General features: G+C 38.7%; 1 protein-coding gene across 5 annotated transcripts in view; it reads right to left on the minus strand.

Annotated features, from left to right (window-relative positions):
• Positions 1 to 21,908, minus strand: part of Nck1 (NCK adaptor protein 1) — a 65,670-nt gene that overhangs the window by 29,935 nt on the left and 13,827 nt on the right. Inside the window, exon 2 of one of the 5 annotated variants that reach the window (XM_052718159.1) lies at positions 6,585 to 6,681. The exons of the other annotated variants lie outside the window; for them this stretch is intronic. The gene's annotated coding sequence lies outside the window, so the exon portion shown is untranslated. The remainder of the gene's footprint in view (positions 1 to 6,584; positions 6,682 to 21,908) is intronic. 5 annotated transcript variants of the gene reach the window in all.

Here is a 21,908-nt window from a genome sequence, read left to right on the forward strand (position 1 = left end):
TGATACTGTACTATAATTTTGTCAGATGTTACCACTGGAGGAGCTTTTGAGAAAGGGTCTCAGTAAAGTTGCTCAGGTTGGCCTTGAACCTGCAAATTCTTCCTTGGCTAGCATATTTTATGTCTCCTGGTAACACCATTTTTTTCTTCACTCCCTATATTCTTCTTCTTCTTAATATAACTAAGAAAAGCCTCTTGCTGTCTACAGGGAATACCCTGAGGACAAAATTTTATTCTTTACAGAAACAGTCACTCCCTAGCACTCTCTCCATATTCATCTTTCCTATAGTACATCCCTCATCACAAATTTGGCCTATAATCACAATATGTGGGAGACAGAGAGAGGAAGGTCACCATAATATAAGTTCCAGGCTCCTACCACACTAAACTAACTAATTTACTAACTACTTAAATGAGTGGCAGAAGAGAACCAACTCCAGAGAGTTGTCCTCTGACCTGCACATAGGTGCCATGGTACACGTGCACCTGAGTGCAAACCTCTCTACAGAGACTACTTAAATTACATTTCCACCTAGCATAGGCCAATAATGTAGAGAAATCCTAATCAATGAAGTTTTATAATAATTAGGGGTTACATTTGTTCATAATTTTTTAAACTAGGGTAGAATTAATAGCTTTTGTATTTAAACTATAAAGTCATTATTTTACAAAGCTTGGTGACCCCAATATGATATGGCCAATCATTACTGTTGTCTTAACTTGGCACATAACACAATTAATCTTGCTTTATTCATCCTCATTTCAAAATGAGGGCTGGAGGGATGGCTCGGCAGTTAAAAGCACTTATTCTTGCAGAGGATCTGGGTTCAAATCCCAGCACCCACACAGAGGCTCACAACCTTCTGTAACTCTAGTTCCAGGAGAATCATAAATCTTCTGGCCTCCACAGGCACCAAGCAAGTACATGGTGCAAAGACATACATACATGCAAGCAAAACACCCATACACACCAGAAAACATTTTTTCAGGAAAAACAAACAAACAAAAAAAACTCACTGTACTATAGTATTTACATATGAAATTCTTAAAAATATGTAAAATGTTTTTAAAGTTATGATCATTTATATATGTATGTTCTTAACTGGTAAATAAGAATTTTTACAGTCATGTGTTCAAAGACTTTCTGTGGTATATGTCTAAGAAACTTTAAAGGTGTCACTATAAAGAGAACAAAGAAATATAGCTTAATTCCTGAACTGCAATTCTACAAATTCTATATGATTAAAATCTCAGAAAATTAAATTCTAAGAATTAACTCAAAACTTTTGACACCGTCCCTAACATACCCTAACATACCTTTCTATTTGTTTCTTGCAATTTTAAATGTAAAATAGTGTCCTTTCCCCCTCTATGGTAATTTATTGGTTTACATAAAAAAAAGGACTCTAAACACATTCTCTTAAATTTAACTTTCTGACAGAACTAAGCTTATTTTTACAGATCACTTGATATTAACTTGTAACTACAGCCTTTAAAAATTATACATAAGTACAACTTTTTGTTGTTGTTTTGTCGTGAGACAGGGTCTCTCTATTATATAGCTTCTGCTGTCCTGGAGCTCACTTGGTAGAGTGAACTCAGGCTGGCCTTGAGTTCCCAGAGATGTGCCTGTCTCTGCCTCCTGAGTGCTGGAGTTATAGTGTAGACATTTGATTAAACCCTCTGTTCTAAGACGCTAGTTACTTTTGCAGTGGCTTCTGGTTAAACTTAGCCTAAGTTTTCTAAACCTCTTCTATTTATCAAATTTAGCTAAAAATGACTTTTTTTTTATACAGACTACAGTCTGTATCACACAACCCACATTCAACACGAACCAGATTGTCCACAGGGGCATGCCTATCTCACTGAAAAGGATCAAGGCATAGGATGATTTATCAATGTTGACTTAACAAGAGGGAAGTAAAGTCAAGATCAAAAAGAAGTCATTTGTATTAGCACTCTCAAGAGAAAACAAAACCTAAAGAAATTCATGTGAAAAGGGTTCTTAATCATTTACATATACTTCCACTAGGTGGAGCTATTGGCCACCTTCCAACATTGGTGCCTTCCTGTGTTCTGCTAATGGAATTCCTTTCCAGGACATCAGCTTGCTCCTTTCTACTTACACACTTCCAAGTGTCCTAAATTGAATCTATGCACCAATACAGCAATAAAAAGCTAACTAGATAACACAGTGCTCGGAACACCTCAAGACTGAGGTGGGGTCAGGGGGTTGATGGGGCCTAGCCTTGGTCCTATTCTCATAGAAACAGAATGGAAGGAGCGGGGAAGATAGTTCAAAACATAAAGTGCTTGCCTCAGGTAAGCATGAGGACCTGAGTTCAATCCACAGAACTCATGTAAAAAGAAAGGCTGGTAATGGAAATGGTGTGCACTTGTAATCCCAGCTCTGAGAAGGCAGAGACAGGCAGATCCCTGGGGCTCAATGGCCAGCCAACCTAGTGCAATCTGTGAGTTCCAGGCTAAGAGATGCTATCTCAAACACACAAACAAGGTTGACAGCTCCTGGGGAATTATGTGCGAGCACACACACATGCACGCTACACACACACACACACACACACACACACACACACACACACACACACACACACCTTGGAGCACAACAACAGGCCAGATGAACATCTTAAAGCAAAGGACTCAAACTACCTACTTCCTTAAACAATAATTAGCAACCACATAGCTTTACATGGCTGATGCTGAGATAATGAACAATGGGACCACACTGGCAGACCCAGAGGGCCTAGATAGCCACAATGGAAACTCCCAGACTTTGCCTGTGTTTCTTTTTCCCATTGAACACTAGGACTACTATAATCAATTTGAGGAGAGATTTTATGTTTCATTGGACTTCTATTCTTCCCAATATGATCATGCTTGTCTCTTTGACTAGCTTTGTAATTATTTTAAAACTCATTCACACCAAAAAGGGCTTTACTGTATGTAAATCAACTAAATATGGAACAAAACATCTACTGGGATAACTTATACATACATAGAATCAGCCTCCCCCATACATAATCCTATATTGTTATTCAATATATACTCACTAAATTTTGTATACCTTCCAAATATTCAATTTTATGTGACATCCATCAAATTTAATGGAGACAACTAAATTTCCATAATAAAAAAGAAACTACCACCCTACTATTACAAAAATTGTTTTGGCTTTAAAGATCTTTTGGACAACTACCAATCTAAGTAAGTGAGTACAACAGACCAGTATCTGTACCTACTTTACCTATCTCTACAAATTAATTAAAAACAGCTAATATATTCACATTAAGTTTGTCAAATCAGCCACCTGTATTATCAAATGCTTTTAACCCCAGAGCTCAGGAGACAGAGGTGGGAAGATCTCTTGAGTTCAAGGCCAACCTAGTCTACATAGAAAGTTCCAGGACAGCCAAGGCTACACAGTGAGACCCTGTTTCCAAAAAGAAGGCAAATCATCTAACTAGGAAACTCCAAGGGAGGTTACCATTGATACAGGTCATGAGCAATGTCTTTTTAGCAAATTAGATGTTTTTCTGAAGGAAAAAAAAAAAAAACTAGTGTGGGGGAAGGAGACCACCTAAAGAAATCTACCATGCTATCTACAAATGCAATTTTAGAATCTGCTGTACTTTAATACATAACTTGACAATTTCCTGTTTCTGATAAGAATCAGCTAAGTAACAATACTCAAGTAACTAAGTCAGGAAGTTTGGTTGGGTTACAAATCTCCCAGTAAACAATGAAAGGAGAAAAATCAACAATAACTTTGGTATGTTGTAAGTAGGCAAAAAGAGAAGGCAATTCACAAGATTGTTATAGTCAATGTTTTAAGCCATAACATCTCATCACAGTTTATATTGCTAAATATTCTTATTAGTAAAACTAATGAAACATTCTACTACTTGCAAAACAAAAATCAGAAATGAAGAGAATTAAAATCAAGTTATTTTGTTGGGTTTGGTTTGGTTTTATTTTCTGGTTGATTGGTTGGTCAGCGGCAATCTCATGTAGCCCAAGCTGGACTCAAACTCACTATGTAGCTGAGGATGGTCTTGAACTGCTTTGAACTACTTTGATCCTTCTACCTCCAATCCCAAATACTGAAATTTTAGACCTTTATCACCATGTTCAGCAAGATTAGGCTCTTTTAAGAATAGGGTAACAGGGGTGGAGAGATGTCTCAGAGGTTAAGAACACTGGTTGTTCTTCCAGAGGTCCTGTGTTCAATTCTCAGCAACCACATAGTGGCTTACAACCATCTATTATAGAATTTGACATCCTCTTCCGGCATGCAGGTATATATGCAGAGCACTAATATATAAAATATAAATAAAAAGGATAGGGAAACAAAATGCCATGATGGTCTATCCATTTTTGAACAATTACTTTGGATACATAACCAATATGAGAAAACAAGAAGGATGAAAAAAAGCTATAGGTATTGTGCACATAAAATTCACTTGTTCATTCAAAACTGTTAACTGAATAAACATACACTAGAAGAAACCAAGTTCTAAGAACAAAGAAAGAAATAAGCAAGTATACAGCTCATAAAAGGGATTCTCAGTTATAATCCTGTTTCTTCAACACTTATTAACACTTTATACTAATACCAGACTATTACCAATATGATGACTTTTATCAGGCATCACAAAATTTTACTCTTTGAATCAAAATAAATTGATCTAAGATCATATTAAGAACATATCCACTCTACAACCCAGAGTATTACATTCTATAATACCCAAAGGAACAACTACTAAAACAGTAATCTTAACAAAGTAAATTATGAACACACAATTACAACACAAACTATAAAAATGTGCAACATGAAGAATTTCATTAAGATAAGACAGGAGTTATAAGTTATTACTTTAACCCTTAGTTTACCAGATGGCTATTAAACAAAATGGGATCACAACTGACTACAGCCGTATTTTAATTTGTTCTGACTGTGATAAGATAAATGATGGGGTCAAGGATGCAGCTGTTGGTAAAGCACTTGCCTAGAATGCATGAAGTGCTGCTGAGTTCAATCCCCAACAGCACATAAAACCAGATGTAGTAGCACATGCCTGTAATTCCAGACTTGGGGAAGTAGAGACAGAGGATCCAAGGACATCCTGAATTTAAAGTCAGGATGAGTAAAGGGACCAGTCTCAAAACAAAAACAAACCTACAAAGAATACTGAATAATTTCCACTTAAAACTTCACATGTTAAAGCTAGAGACAATCTTCAACACCATACATACACAAATTGTATGTTAAAATCCAAGCCCCAACACCTCAGAATATGATTGTATTTGGTTAGCTTTAAGAAGGTAAATGAGGTAAAATTAGTTTATTAATGGATCCAGTATGACTACTATTCCTGTAAGAGAAGTTTAGTTCATCTGAAGAGAGAAAACAGTCATTGAAAAGCCCAGGACAGGGGGAAGTTAAAACCCAGAAGAGGAGGTTCTCAGGAACCCTGCTGTTACCCTAACCTTAGACTTGCTATTTTATGGAAATTGTGAAAAAAAATATTTTCTGTTGTTTAGGCCACTACATCTGTACTACTTTCTTAATAGTACCCGAGAAAACTAACATCTGAGCTATGTTGTAAACCATTGAGTGTACAATCCCACAATATTAAGTACTTTTACAATATTGTACCATTACCACCACTTATATTCAGTAATTTTCATTTTACTGAATCTTTGTATATATTAAAACAGTAACTCTTCTATATGCAGGCAAACCACTAAGTATGAATAACAAAATTGTTATTTCAAACTGTCAGGCATTTATTCTCAAAAAATTTAAATTTAATTCTACCACATGATCCAGCTATACACCCAAAAGACTCTTATCTATATCCTACTACAAAGATATGTGTTCATGTTTACTTCTGCTCTATTCACCATAGGCAGGAAATCTGAACACAGCGGCTTAGAGCCACTGGGGAAGAGGAAACTGGAATTAAGAAAAAGCCCCCACTAGCTTGGCCTGTAGGCAAGTCTATAGTATATTTTCTTGACTGATGAATGATGAGGGCCCAGCTCATCACAGGCAGTGCTACCTCTAGGCTGGTGGTCTTAGGTGCTGCAAGGCAGGCTAAGCAAAAAATGGGGGGGGGGGGGGACAGTGAGCAGAACTCTTCCATGGCCTCTGCTCTAGTTTCTGCTTTTAGTTTCCTGTCTTGAGTTCCTGCCTTGACTTTCCTGAGTGATGGCAGGTGACCTGAGAGTTGTAAGATGAAATGAACCTTTTCCTCCCCAAGCTGCTTTTGGACATCGTCTTTTATCACAGCAACAGAAATCCTAACTAAGTTAGTAGGGAAATTAGTAAGGGAACAGGGGGTGGATTTCAAGGGAGAGAAGATAGAATGCAATGATGGGGAGGCGGGGTTAGGAGGAGGAATAATGGAATAAGAAAGGTTAAATGGGGTGGAGGGTGGGAAGGCAGGACAGAGAGAGAATACAACTATAACTGTCTTAGTTAGGGTTTCTATTGCTGCAAAAAACCACAAAATAACCACAGCAACTCTTATAAAGGAAATTATTTAATTGGGGCTGGCTTACAGTTTCAGAGGTTTAGTCCATTATCATCATGGTGGGACATGGTGGCATACAGGCAGACATGGTGCTGGAGAAGGAGCTGAGAGTCCTACATTTTGATCTGCAGGCACCAGAAGGAAAAACTGTGTCACATTGGCCAAACTTGAGCTTATAAGACCTCAAAGTCCACCTCCACAGTGACACACTTCTTCCAAAAAGGCCACACCTTCTAATAGTGCCACTGCCTTTGGGGGGCATTTTCTTTCAAACTACCACAGTGGCAGAAAAGAAAGTCACAAGAATGTCTCTAAACCTAGAAAACAACAGCACTAGCATAATCTGGTCTGGTCTGATCTACTTAGGGACTCCTAAATAGAGTCTACTACAAAGCAAGTTCAATGGAAAGTTACTGAAATAAGGTGCTGCTAATCTGTTCAATTTCAGCTCATTATGCAGGCAGTAACTACCTGCTCCTCAATACCTCAGCAGTCATGCATTCGCTCCATAGCTTATGAGAGCTAACGTGAAAAATAAAAACCTTGTCCTCCCAATACTAGGAATCTGTATTATAACAACTGATTATGGCTACTCATCCAACACACAGGTATAACCAGGATGCCAATGTTTCATTTCTCCCCAGTATAAATCCTTCCTCTTGGACTGAAGGAGATTTAAAGAATCACTGCCTTTTATTTCCCTTCTCCTTTCATTTTTCTCTTTATCCTCTTTTGGGAGCCATTAATATATCAAGATATTCAAAAGAAAACATACAAACTGAAGAGCTGAAAAAGGCAATGCTCAGAAAAAGGTGCAAACAAGAAAGGAATTAGACCATCGTTTTCAATGGATTTGTGTGTGTGTGTGTGTGTGTGTGTGTGTGTGTGTGTGTGTGTGTGCACTCCTAACTCCATGTGTGTGCAGTATGGAAGAGAGAAAGCAGTGACAAGCAAGTGAAGTAACACTGAAAAGGAGAGCGCTACTTCCCAGAGTTACCACCTAAGATTTGGACACAGTTTTCAACATCAAAAGTATAAGAGGGCTGTGAAGACAGGTCAGTCAGTAAACTACTTGTTATGAGCATCAAGACCTGAGCTTGGCCCCCAGAACCTATGTTTAAAAAAAAGTTGCAACGGGAGGTGGAAGCACATGCCTTTTAATTCCAGCACACGGGAGGCAGAGGCAGGTGGATCTCTGTGAGTCTGAGGCCAACCTGGTCTACAGAGCAAGTTCCACGACAGCCAGGGATACACAAGAAAAACTCTGTCTCAAAAAACTAAAATAAGTAACTAAATAATTTTTGAAGAGCTGCACATGGTAGCATGTGCTCAGGACTCAGTGACCAGACAGGCTAGGTGAATCTTCAAACTCCAGTCTCATAAGAGACTGTCTCAAAAATCAAGGTGGATGGCAACTGAAGAATAACACCTAGAGCTGGTCATGGTGATGCACGTCTTAATCCCAGTACTGAGGAGGCAGAGGCAGGAGGATCTCTTTGAGTTTGAGGCCAATCTGGTCTACACAGCAAGCTCCAAGACAGCTAGGACTAAAGACCCTGTCAAAACAACAACAACAAAAACGACACACAAGGTTGACTTCTGGCCTTAGCATTCATATTACACATGAGGAAACACATAACACACACACACAAAGTACAAAAAGAAACAAGCAAATATGGCCTATATACACAAGAAGAGAGAGAGAGCCAACAGAAAGTTCCTAAAGAAGAAAAAGATAGATCTCAACTTAACTACATAATGCTTTCTTTCAAAACAGCTGCTCAAAAATACCCAGAAAACTAAAGGAAGACATGATGAAAGGCAAAATGAAGAGACAGAAAATAAAATTGAAACTAAAAGTAATTCTGGAGATGAGAAATTCATTGGAAGCACTCAAAGACAGATCTGAGTAGATGGAATAAAGAATCAACACATGTGAAAAGCTATAACAACTGAAGTTAAATGAACTGAGGAGTGGGAAGAAAAAAGATTGAGGAAAAGTGAACTGAGGAAATTTGGGACCTGTATGATACAATCAAGAGAACTAACCAAAGACGTGGGAATTCTGTGCGTGTGTGTGTGTGTGTGTGTGTGTGTGTGTGTGTGTGTGTGTGTGTGTGTGTGTGTGTGTGTGTGTGTGTGTGTGTGTGTGTGTGTGTGTGCCTGTGTGTATTGGAGAGAGAGCAAAGAGACCAAACACTTCACAAATTTGATTAAAAACATAAATATATACATCTAATAAGCTCAAAAGAATCCAGCAGAAATGATCTGAGAGGTGATTTATTACACCAAGCCACATCATTACCTGCCAAAAGCAAAGAAAGGTTCAGAAGATGAGTAAGAGAGAAGAAACTCCTCATACACAATGGATCTCAGCAAGATCATCACCAGATTTCTTACTGCAAAAGCTGAAGGCCAGGCTGACAGTGAAGATTCCGGGAAAAGGTGAGAGGAAAATGCCATGTTAACTAAGAGTACTCTACCTGGCAACATTGACCTTCAAAAGTGAGGCAGAAAGAACAATTTTACTAGATAAGCAAAAGCTAAGGAAACTGATTACCACTGGATCCACTCCCTCAAGAAGCAAGCATCAAACTAAAAGGCTTTTGATTCCATTGGTCATTAATGCAGTATGAATTAGGCACACATGACTAGAACAGGATATATTTGTTGTACTTAACCGCTTAGAAAAAGTGATTTCCTTATATTTGTTTTGGGGGGAGCAGTTCTGTAACTTGGAGGCAGGTAGATCTCTGAGTTTGAAGCTAGCCTGATCTACATAGCAAAGTCCAGACCAGCCAAGGATACACACACACACACACACACACACACACACACACACACACACACACACATATATATGGTAAAGGCAAACAAAACAAAAAGACAAAAATACATAATGATTAAAATAGATACAAATAAAAAATTAAGTTTTCAATCATTGCACAAAGCAAGTTTAAAGTATTTGCTTTGCAAGTCTAGCAGCCTAAATTCAATGCCCACAACTCATAAAAAGGTGGAAGGAGAGAAGTAACTCCACAAGGTTGTATACACACACACACACACACACACACACACACACACACACACACACGGTATAACTGGATTAAAGTTGGACATCAAATTATACTGTCAAAAATTTTGTGAATCAGTAACATAAAAATAAACATGTGAAAACACACTATTTACACAGATGCTTGTTTTGCTACAGATGACTCTTTAATGCTACACTACCAGAAAGTATTTTCTTGTTCATAGAACATGCATCCATCTTCAAGTGTCTTCTCATATAGGCTATAGCAGAACACTCTTAGAGAGTTCGCCTATTAAAAAAAACAACCCACAAAAACCCTGTTTTTGGTTTAGTTGCTGTCATTTGCGTTCAAGTATCTGGATAGCATTCACTCTGAAGTACTGCAGCAAATCTATTTAGTTCATGGCAGAACTGACTCAGATGTTCATGTCTATTTTTGGTTAAGAACTTTGCCAATATTGGAGCAATCTGCCCTTATGATTTGTTGAATATACTGCTGAGCAAAAAGTGTCTATTTCACCAAACAATTCATCAGGTCAGTTACAGAAACCCTGCCTGGCTGCATGTTTTTAGTGCTGTTCAGCTGGAGCTCAGCAGGCAACAGGTAGTAATCACTGCTGACAGGGCTTACAACCACAAGCCTCTGCAGTCACCACTACACATCTATACATATCTCAGGTCCACCTCAGATCTACACTTGACAGATGTTGGGTCTGCCTCCCCCAGCAGCTAGCTACTGTATGGGGGGATATGGCTTCAGAAGAGCAATTCAGGTACCAATGCTTCTACTCACCACTGTTAACCTGGCCAAACCTCTCCTCAGCAGAACTAGCTTATAGATGCTAAATGGCTCAGCATCCAGAACTTCCTGGCAAGAAAGGTACAGCAACCAAGAAACACACATCCTTAACTTAGTAAGTCAGCAAACTTCTAAGGTGAGTAAAAAAACCCAAGCAAACAAGAAAGGAATTAGACCATAGTTTTCAATAATAACTCTGAGGATATAATGCTCTAATTAAAAGGTAAAGGCTGGTTGTTGGGGCGATGGTTCGTTCAGTAAGATGAGGCTGCACAAAACATAAGGACCTGAGTTCAGAAACAGGACACAGCAGTGTGTATTTATAATCTCAGTTTTGAGGACGTAAAGACAGAACGATCTCTGCAGCTTGCTGACCAGCCAGTCTAGCTGAGTCAGTGAGTTCCAGGTTCAGTGAGAGACCCCATTTCAAAAAAATTAGGAAGATAACAATAAAATAAACTATCCAATATCAACTGCTGCAGGTTGCAGAAATATGTAGTAGGAATTCAGCTGACTATAACAAGCTATACCTGGAAGAAAGGTCTTTCCAGAGGACAAAGCCAAGACTTAAGGAGTCTTGATGATGTTAGCTCTTAAATATATCAGTCGGTTTCTGCAATGATTTTCTTGTGTGCATTGGTAGCTTTCCCAATCAATTCTTTTTCTAAGAACTTCTAACAGTGTGATTGATCATTCACTGGGCACAGTTTTTCCCTATACAATTAAGGTATCTGGATAACGTCCCCCAATTGTGTTGACAACAAGTCATATAGTCAAGAACCCTCTTTTCAGGCTTCTGTTCCTTTATTTTTTAGCATTGAACTCAGAAGTCTGCCTTTCTGTAATTATCATTAGCAAGTATCCGGCTAGGGCCATCTCTGGACAAAAGCATTTTATCTGAGATATCTCCCAGACTTTCTAAGGACAGACTGCAGATAAAAATAAGCATCCAGACCATCTGCTAGTCTCCTGAATTAAGGTAAATATCCATACGAAGACAACCGCCAAGACCAGGCAGATGTTAGGTACAAATCCGTTTGCTTCTTGTGCAAATTAAGCTTAACCCTCCTTTTTCTCATAGCCCAAATGGTATCTCTAGACTTCCCCTTTAACATTTAACTCAGAACAAAAGGGTTTTCACACACTAGATGCATCAAGCTATGACGCAGGCTTCCTAACTATCCCGTCTGACCAGAAAGTGGCAGAGCCAGAGAACTGTGGATTGTATGTGTATTTAAACTGGACTGGAGAGAGAGAGGAGGGAGACGAAGATGAAAGGAACTTAGAACAATGAGAGGACAGGAGAGGAAGGGAAAGAGAGGAGCTAAGTATGAGAAGAGAACTGAAGCTGTGTAGAGAGATTTTGACTTACAAGAATAGAGTGAACGGACTAAAGAATTCAGTGTGCTTAGATTCATTCAGCATCCCTCAGATTAATTTTCGTCGCTGGTAGCATTTCTTCTGAAACTCTGGGAAAAGGCTACTTAGGGGCTGGACCCCAATAGTCTTTATTAATCAACCTCCGGCCTCCTTGTGCGCGCGCGCGCGCACACACACACACACACACACACACACACACACACACACACACACACAAATACATATACATACACACAAAAGAAAACTAAAAGATTTTAAGCAAGGAAATCATAATTCAATACCCGTTATGACAGTGCTGCTACCATCCATTAATATTTGTGCTCTTCTCATCAGCTAACTGCTATACTACACTTCTTAAAAATGCACACATTTCTACAAAGAGATCACGACTTGGCTATGACCAATACAATATGGGTAAAAGTGATATAAACTACTTCCAATCTGGGACCTTAAAATCTTACTATACACATTTCCCTTTTCAAACCAATTTCAGAAGTCATGTGCTGATCATGGTGGTAACATAAAAAGACAGAAGAGCTCATGTCCCTAAGTGACCACATGAAGTAAAGTACCCCAACACACACCCTGGACAGTACTATTTGAAAGTAATACAAACTCCCATGTCCCTAAGATTTGTGGCCTGATGGACTTGGTAACCAATCATACCTATGATAGAAATCTTAAAGCCAGGCATGTCTTTGACTCCAGCACTCAGGAGGCAGAAGCAGGTGGATCTCTATGATTACAAGGCTAGCATGGTCTACAAAGCGAGTTCCAGGACAGTCAGAGCTGTTACACAGGGAAACCCTGTCTCAGAAAAATGAAACAAAACAAACAAACAAACAAACATCTCTGGCTGCTGTGTGAAGGATTAAAAAAAAAAAAAGATTAAAAAAAAAGCCAGATCATTTAAGACTTAACAAGGTGAGTATAGTGAGAGGCTCATGCCTATAATCCCAACACTTGGAAGGCTCAGGCAGACTGATTGCCATGAGTTTAAGGCCAACCAGGGGCTACAATGAGTTACAGTCAACCTGAGCTACAGTCTCTTTAAAAAAACAAGAAGGAAGGAAGGAAGGAAGGAAGGAAGGAAGGAAGGAAGGAAGGAAGGAAGAAAGGAAGAAGGAAGAAAGGAGAAAAAGAAAAAGTACATTGACACCATAGGGCAGTAGGTCTCTCTCCTTATCTTGGTATGAACACTCTTTCCCCATTAAGTTCCCATTCCCTCCTCCTGGCCCCTGGAGGTCTTGAGGAGTCTTAAAAAAACAAATATACAAACCCTCATTAAGAATATTACCCAATTTAAAAAAAAGATTAGAGGAATTATATTTCTCTAAATATATACAAATGTCCAACTAACATGAAATAATAATCATCAAAAATAATCATAAGAGAAAAGCAAATCAAAACTACAAAGAGATATCACCTCACACCTAAGTGGATGTGGTAAAACTGGAACTCTGAAACACTATTGATGGCAACATGAAATTACAGTAGCTATGAAACAGTATGTAGTTCCCCAAAAATATTATAAGTAGAACTACCATATGATCCAGCAAAAGACACAGTCACAAAAAGACAGTAACTCTACTATTCCACTTGCGAAGTTGAACAAATAAATTTATTGAAAGAAAAACAGAGTGGTTGCTAGGGACTAGCAGAACAGAGGGGAGGCTTTCTTTTTAAATGGGTAAAGAGTTTTCATACCAAGATGACAAAGTACTGAAGAACTACAACATGAATATACTTAGTAATACTAAACTCTATACTTGAAAATAGTTAAGACCAAAGCAGGAGAATCCTGAGTTCCAGACCAGCCTTGGCTAAAGACACCCCAGCTCAAGAAAGAAAAGAGGGAAAAAATGTAAGGTTGTAAAATTATTTAAAACAAACGAACAAAAAACCCACAACACCAGAAGGCCAACAATTCAAGAAAAGAAATCAATGATAATTGCTTGCAGTTGACTGGTATACTCACGTAAATAGAAAATAATTCACTGGCTGAAAATTGCTGCCAGTCAGAAGTGTTTGCCTAAAATGTATTAAGGTTTGATCCTGAGCACCACATAAAACTAGGTGTGGTGGTGCATACCTGTAAACCCAGGTAAGCTGTGTATTAAGTTTGAGGCCAACCTGGGCTATGAGACCCTAGCTAAAAAAATAAATAAGACTCCAAAGGCCAGCAAAACAACTCAGTAGGTAAATACTTGTCAGGCAAGCCTGGAGTCCAATACCCCACAACCATGTAAAGATAGAAGGAGCAAGAAATCTACTCCACAAAGTTGTCCTCTGACTTCTACACATGAACTCCCCCACACACATATCATGCACGCACACACACATGCACTCACACACACACAAATAAATTTTTATAGACTTCAAAATGCATCTGGAGATATATTGTGTGTGGACTAGAATAAGGAAGAGAAAGGTATCAGGTAGAGTACATGGCCTCCTGACAGAAACACCATTTAACGATGAGCATGGTGGCATGCACCTTTAATTTCCAGCACTCTGAAGGCAGAAGCAAGCAGATCTCTGTAAGTTCAAGGATAGCCTTGTCTACATAGTAAGTTCCAGGACAGACATGGTAAAGAAAGAAATTACATTTAATAAAATGATGAAGACGGAAGAAATAGTTTGTTCTAATTATCTTAAGTTAAAGACATCTGTAAAATATCCATCAAAGACACTACTCAGGGTATGACAAATTGTACTTTTAAAAAACAGCCATGACTGATCAACCCAGCTACCACCCAGGCCCAGAACCACTCACTTCATCTATGAACTGCTGAAGCATGTCAAGGGACCAGACCTGCAGATCCAAAGTTACATGATTTCCATGACACAGGATAACAACAGAATATCAAAGAGGAGTCCCAGTGAGGGCCCAGTATCAATAGGGTAGCAGAAGCCAGAGGTCTTGAACCAGACAACTGACTAAATGCAATGAATATTTACAAGTAAAGATGTGTGAACTAAAGGGTATACTGTGTGACTCACTAGGCTACACATTACAGCTTCCATGCAGAGATTTTTGTTATTTGCTTCTGTTTTGTTTTTTTGGTTTTACTTTTAAATTTTGTTTTGTTCTGGGGCGGGGGGAGGTTGCAAAGGCAGAGGGCAGAAGTGAGGGGATAGGGAGATGAGTGGGATCAGGATGCATGATGTAAAATCCACAAAGAATCAATAAATGTTTAAAAAAAAAAAAGATGGTTTTGATACAGTCCCCATCCTAAAAGTATTTGCTATATGATTTAGACATCACCTATTAGTGGTGAGCAGTCAATGTACCTCTCATTGGCTAAAACAAAAGTAAAATATTCCAATTTCCAAGTTGTCATTTAAAATTTAACAACTTCTTTTGGGTACCATACATAATCTTATTCTTCAACTAAGGGAATTCTTCAACATTTTATTGATAATTTCTTTTTCTCAGTTTTAATGAATGATTAGCACTTCTATTATTTGGAAGTTGACTTTCCAGGCTGACATTTTATCTTTTATCATCTGTTTCCTATTTCCTTTGTGAAAGGTCACTACTAACCTTCATCCTTTTATTGTTTTGTCCTTGTTATATAATCTCTCAACAGCTCTTCTTCTTGTTGTTATTCTGATTGATCTAAATTACTTTCCTATTTGCTTTGTTTTCTTATTTGTAAAACTTTCCTCATATGTCTAGTAATCCTTGTCTGTTGCTCAAATTTATTTATTTATTTATTTTTATTATTATTATTATTATTTTTTTTTGGTTTTTCGAGACAGGGTTTCTCTGTGTAGCTTTGTGCCTTTTCCTGGAACTCACTTGGTAGCCCAGGCTGGCCTCGAACTCACAGAGATCCGCCTGGCTCTGCCTCCCGAGTGCTGGGATTAAAGGCGTGCGCCACCACCGCCCGGCTGTGTTGCTCAAATTTAAAAGGAAGGTCCTAAGAAGTATTAACTAGTTTTTTCCTTTGGATTAATAAGAGAAGCATCCCCTCTCTCCTGTCTTTAGGCAGGATCTCATTATATAGTCCAAAATGGCCTTGAACTTGGCATCTTTCTGTCTCCAGATGCTAGGATTACTGGCATGGATAATCATATCCTGGAATACATTCTTTCAATTACTGCTTAGATGCCAAAATACCAGTAGCAAAAGGGAAGAGGTCTCAAAAAGAGTTATAGTATTGGGTACTTTTATTTAATCAAGTTTTTCTAGGACACTTGGTCTTCAATTATGTTTAATGGTTATCTTCTCTCCCAAAGCTACATTTTAAACCATTTGTAGAGGATAAATTTTAAGACTTGCTGAGGCATTAAAACAGGTAGTCATTCATCTGTACCAACTGACAAGAAAATCTGAACTCAAGCTATTTTTTGTAATAGCTTTACAGAGATATAGTTCACCTATCATAAAACTTACCTATTTAAAATATACAATGGGACCTGAAGAGATGACTTGGTGGTTATGAGCACTTTTGTTATAAGCACTTGCTGTGTAATCATGAGCATCCCAGCACCCACATAATAAACTGGGCATCCCACATGTGCCTATAATTCTAACTCTGACTTGCTGGCTTCTAGCCTAGATGAGAAACTACAAGCCCCAGGTTCAGGGAGAGACCTTGCCTCAAAAAGAATAGGAAGACAGTTACAGGAGGATTCCCAACACCCTCTTCTGGCCTCCATGCACATGTACATATACACATAAATAAATATTTTAATAAAAAATAAAGTATATGATATTTAGTATAGTTGGAAGGCTATGGAACCACATTTATATCTGTTGGAAACTTCACACAAACAAAACCATACTATGTGGTTTTTTATAGTTTTCAAGGTCTATCTAAGTTAAAGTACATGTCAAAAACAATGTTGCAGCTTTTGTGATTTTTTTCTTAATTTTTATTCTTAATTTGTTTTTATATGTATGTGTGTTTTGCCTGCAATTATGTTTATATATCACTTGTATGCTTGGGGTCTATGGAAGCCAGAAAAGGACGTCAGGTCCTTGGAACTAGAGTTACAGTTTTGAGACACCATGTGGATGCTGGAAATTGAACCTGACAGTGTCCTCTGGAAGTAGACTTCATCTTGAACCATCTCTCCAGCTCTGTGACTAGGTTCTTTCACAGCACAATGTTTCCAACATTCAACAATGTTATAACATGAACCAATACATACTTCATTCCTTTTTAATGCAGAATAACATTCCAGAGTGTGCATACACATTTCACTAACTCATCAGCTGATGAGCATCTGAGATTCTTCTACATTTTGGTATTATAATTTCAGCTGCTTTTTGTGTGGGAGCAGTAAATTTATTACAAAACCTTGGCTAACTTTTTAAATAAGTATCATGGCAAATTCAAGACTCACAAAAATATCTTCTATTAAATCCAAAAATTATGAAAAAATATAGTAAAATCAGTTACTTCCATTACAAGAGATGTTATGTAAAGAGTTATATAAAATTTTTACAGTGGCACTTGTTTCCTGAGATACAGTTTACTATTTACAACCAGGATCCACAGGGCCAGGCTGCAAAGTTAAGCAGGAAGCAAACCCTCCATCTGGTACTGGGTAACCTTGCAATAAAATCAGCCCTTAATAGTGCTTTGTCCTTTGAGATAACACACACTCTTAAACAAAATGAACCAACAACAACAACAACAAAAAAAAAAAAAAACAGAGCTTTGGAAATATATAAGGGAAGAATAATTCCCAAGGAAATTTTTAAAAATAATATGCACACAAGACAGGCCATAGAAAGCTTGCCAAGTTAAATCTAACATATACTTGTATTTACTTCATATCCGAATAAAGTAGGTATCAAGTATCCCTGCTGTTTCAACATAACTGCTACTTATACTGATGGCCAGTGCTATACTAGCTCTTCCCATAATGTGTACTTCTCTGACCTCTACCTCTACTACTTCAGTTCCTCAGCAGGAACTACAGTTAAACTACTGCTGCTGACAGACCTCTCTGGGCTAGGACACCTTTATTTCACATTTGTTTCTACACTATGGAACCTTTTCTCCAAAATCTTCTTCACTGGGATGTCCAACAATTTCTAATATGGGGGCTTACCTGAAAACACTATGTCTATACATTTTCCTTTTTTTTTTGTTTTTGTTTTTGTTTTTTAATTTGGGGAAAATGAAGCAAGTTTCACGGTGAAAGGGTAGGGTCAGAGAACATGTAGTGGGAGTCAGTTCCCTCCTTCTGCTATTTGAGTTCCAGGAAATGAACTCAGGTCATCAGGCTTGATGGCAAGCACCTTTACTTGCTGAGCCACCTCACCATTCCCTGAAAACACTATCTCCTGTAAAGATGCATTGCTGTCTCTCCTGCTGATTTATGATCCACATTAATTCTCTCTCATTTCTTACAGATGTTGGGGAAAATACACGAGTGCGTGGGCGTGTGTGTTTATACACACAGATAGATGTAGAGATGCATTACTTTCTGGAGCAGTTTCTTATCTAAAACCAATTCATTCCTACAGATATGAATGTCAACAATGAAGAGGGATAATGAAAATAGTTCATTAGAAAATATAATCTGAGCCAGGTATCAAGGTCTACACCTATAAACTCAACATTTAGGAGTCCAGCAAGAAAAGGAACAAGTTCACGGCCAAACGGGGCTACATAGTGGATCCTAAAAAATAAATATTGTGAGAACCAGTGTCAGTCCCTGAAGCAGTCTTAGTGACTCTGCTGTTCTTGCAGACCCTCTGCAGATTGTAATGGTGAGTGCTTATGTGGGAGGAGGGTTCTGGCCAACCCTTCCTTTGAAGACAGCACAGTGTACCCATTAGAAGTTAGTACATAGTCTTTGAGCACTAGGATTCTGTTTCTCTGTTTTGCCTAGGTATATAAATACTGCTGCTCTTGTAGGAGCTATGAGAACCCTTGTTCCCAACCAGCATGCCCCCAGGAATGTGTAAGTTTAAAAAAAATAAAAAAATATACAAACTCTCATTGAGTCCTAAGAGTGAGTTCTTTCTTTGGTATTTCAAAATAGTACTGAGCCTTTTGAGGCCCTGGGTTTGCAGAGCAAATACAACAAAACACAACACCAATTTGATTGTGTACTTTGAGGCTTTAACACTCCTCCATTTCCCCACCCCCACCCCCCACCTCCCGCCCCCATGTGAGTTCTGTCTGACCTCAAATATAAGATCTTCCTGCCGCAGCCACTAAAACAGCTGAGATTACAGGCAAGGAACACAGCCTCTAGCTTCCTTTCCCTGTTTTGTTTTGTTCTTTGAGATAGAATCTCATTATATTACCCAAGCTAACCCTAAACTCACGATTGTCCTCTCAAGTACATGGGCTTTCAAGTATATTCCATTGTCCCAAGCTCCCTTTCTTCTCCATTCTTGAAAGTATATGAGCCTCTTGGCTTCTGCATTTGGCAGATCAGGCAAAGAGCAATAAGTATTTATTATATTCTGTGATTTAATTCTCCAACATTATGCTTTTCCTACTATCTAAGCCTAAGGTTTTACCTTAAGATGATTTAATCAAGATGGCTGAGTAGTGGGTACCTGGCATACTTTCCTTCCATACAAAGAACCCAAACAAGCAAAATACAACTACTTCACTGAAGTTTCTGAGGTCCTGATTAAGTACAGTGGGGATATGGAAAAGACATTGCAGAGCATGAAAACAGGAACTAAGTTGTGGTGGTTGAATGAGAATGGCCTTCATAGGCCCATATATTTGAATGCTTGGTCACCACTGGTAGAACTGTTTGAGAAGGATTAAGTGTGGCCTTATTGGAGGAGGTATGTCACTGGCAGCAGGCTTTGAGATTCAAAAGCCATTCCCAATTAGCTCTCTTTCTGCCTCTAACTTGTGAAAAAGTGGCCCTAAGGAGCTGATGCTTAGCCCTACCTAGCCAACTCCAGACCTGGGAAGCAGGTGGGCAGAGTTTCCTAAGCAGAGATCCTACAAGGGAACTATACACGATCCATCTGTACCCACTGGTCAGTCTTAAGTCACCAGACAGCACTCACACACTGGAAGGCACTACACCTTACCCCTCTATAAACCATGCTGTGCTATATCACCAACCCACCCGGGGTATGTTTACCTTCACATACCAGAGGAAAGTGACAGGCACCCCATACTAATTTCCAGATGTACCGAAAGCAGCCAACAAACCTACCTGCCTAAGGGAGCTACATTCTAGCTGGTGGTGCAGGCCTACAAACCCCTAAGTGCAGAGTACCCAAGACATCTACAGACATTCTCAAATTAATTATAGCTGAAGAAATTACATCCACCTGAAACCAAAACCAATGCAGTCTATCCAAACAAAACTAAGAAAAACTGCCAACAGAATGTTTTACTATGAAAGCCACTCTTAACAAAAATTGGCAGAGACAACTAACCTACCAGATGCACAAAAATACCAACATAGGAACACAGAGGCATAAAGAAACATGTTAACAAGACACGTCTAAAGGAACACAAAAATCTTTGTTTTTTAAAGTGCCAAAGAAAGGGAAACCAACGAATTGTCAAAAAGAAAATTTTTAATAAATGAAAAATTCAATAAAAAAATCATTTTTAAAAATCAGGGCTAGGGTTCAAGGCCAGCCTGGTCTACAAAGTGAGTTCCAGGACAGCCAGGGCTGTTACAGATAGAAACTCTGTCTAGAAAAACAAAAACAAACAAACAAAATCAGATCTAGGAAATGTAGCTCAGTGGCAGGACACTTACCTAGCATATGGGTTCAAATGTACGCACACATGCATGCAGACAGGCACAATCATAAGCAGTGCCTCAAGTTTTGCATTGAAAACTCAATAAATAAAACACCGTTGAGAGCTTCAATACTTCGGCTTGAAGACAGTTCTTCTGAAATCATCTAGTCAGACTTAAACAAGGAAAGAACAAAGAATGGCTCCTAGACTGAGAGACCACTAAGTAAGCACACACTCACAGTCTGTGTGTTTAGAAGAGAAGGAAGGGGAAAACAGAAAACCGACAATCAATCAATCAATCAATCAATCAATCAATAAAATGTAATGTAAAAGTTAACTAAAAACAACACTAAACCAGAAAACCCTCCTCCAAAGTATTTGGTAGTTAAACTACCTAACACAGAGCCTGGGCTGAGGCATATAATTTAGTTAGCTCAGCAATAGAGTGTATCTTTAGTGGTTCAATCTCCAGCACCAAAACCAAACAAAATACAATAGAGAAAACTCTGAAAAGATGAAGAAAAGGTTCATCAGGACAAAAGCTCTGGCTGTACAAATCAACAAGCTAATCAATCCCTGGAACCCATGTAAAGTAAAAGAAAAGCACCAACTCCACAAAAGTTACCATCCTCTCACCTCCCCACATACATCAAACATACACAATAATAATTTTTAATTATAACAATAATGTGGGGGCTGGAGAGACAGCACAGTAGTTAAGAGCACTTGTTCCTCTTGAAGGACCCGAGTTCAGTTCCCAGTACCCACATCTGGTGGCTCACAACCACTTCAACTCCAGCTCCAAGGGATTCAACACCTTCTTCTGAACACATCTGGCATTCACTCACATACAAACACATACACATAAATAAAAATAATAAAAGAGCAATGTTGGAGCTAGAGAAATGGTTCAGCAGTTAAGAGCACTAAAAGATCTTTGTACTAACTGGTTTTGTGTGTCAACTTGACACAAGCTAGAGTCATCAGAGAGGAAGGAGCCTCAGTTGAGGAAATGCCTTAATGAGACCCAGCTAGCTGTAAGGCATTTTCTCAATAAATGACCAATGGAAATGGTGGAGGGCCCAGCCTATGGTGGGTGGTGCCATCCCTAGGCTGGTGGTCCTGGGTTCTGTAAGAAAGCAGACCAAACAAGCCAGTAAGCAGCAACCCTCCACAGCCTCTGCATCAGCTCCTGCTTCCAGGATCCTGCCCTGTTTAAGTTCCTGTCCTTGACCTCCTTCAGTGATGAACAGCAAGCAATGTGGAAGTGTAAGCCAAATAAACCCTTTTCTCCCCAACTTGGTTTTGGGTCATGGTGTTTCACTGAAGCAATAGAAACCCTAACTAAGACACTCTTGAAGAAGACACAGCTTTGCTACAAAGAACCCACATGGCAGCTCTCATCACTTATTAACTCCAGTTTCAGGGAATATGACA

This window comes from Peromyscus californicus, unplaced genomic scaffold (assembly GCF_007827085.1).
Source record: "Peromyscus californicus insignis strain IS unplaced genomic scaffold, ASM782708v3 Scaffold_11__1_contigs__length_118956290, whole genome shotgun sequence".
Taxonomy (NCBI): Eukaryota; Metazoa; Chordata; class Mammalia; order Rodentia; family Cricetidae; genus Peromyscus; species Peromyscus californicus.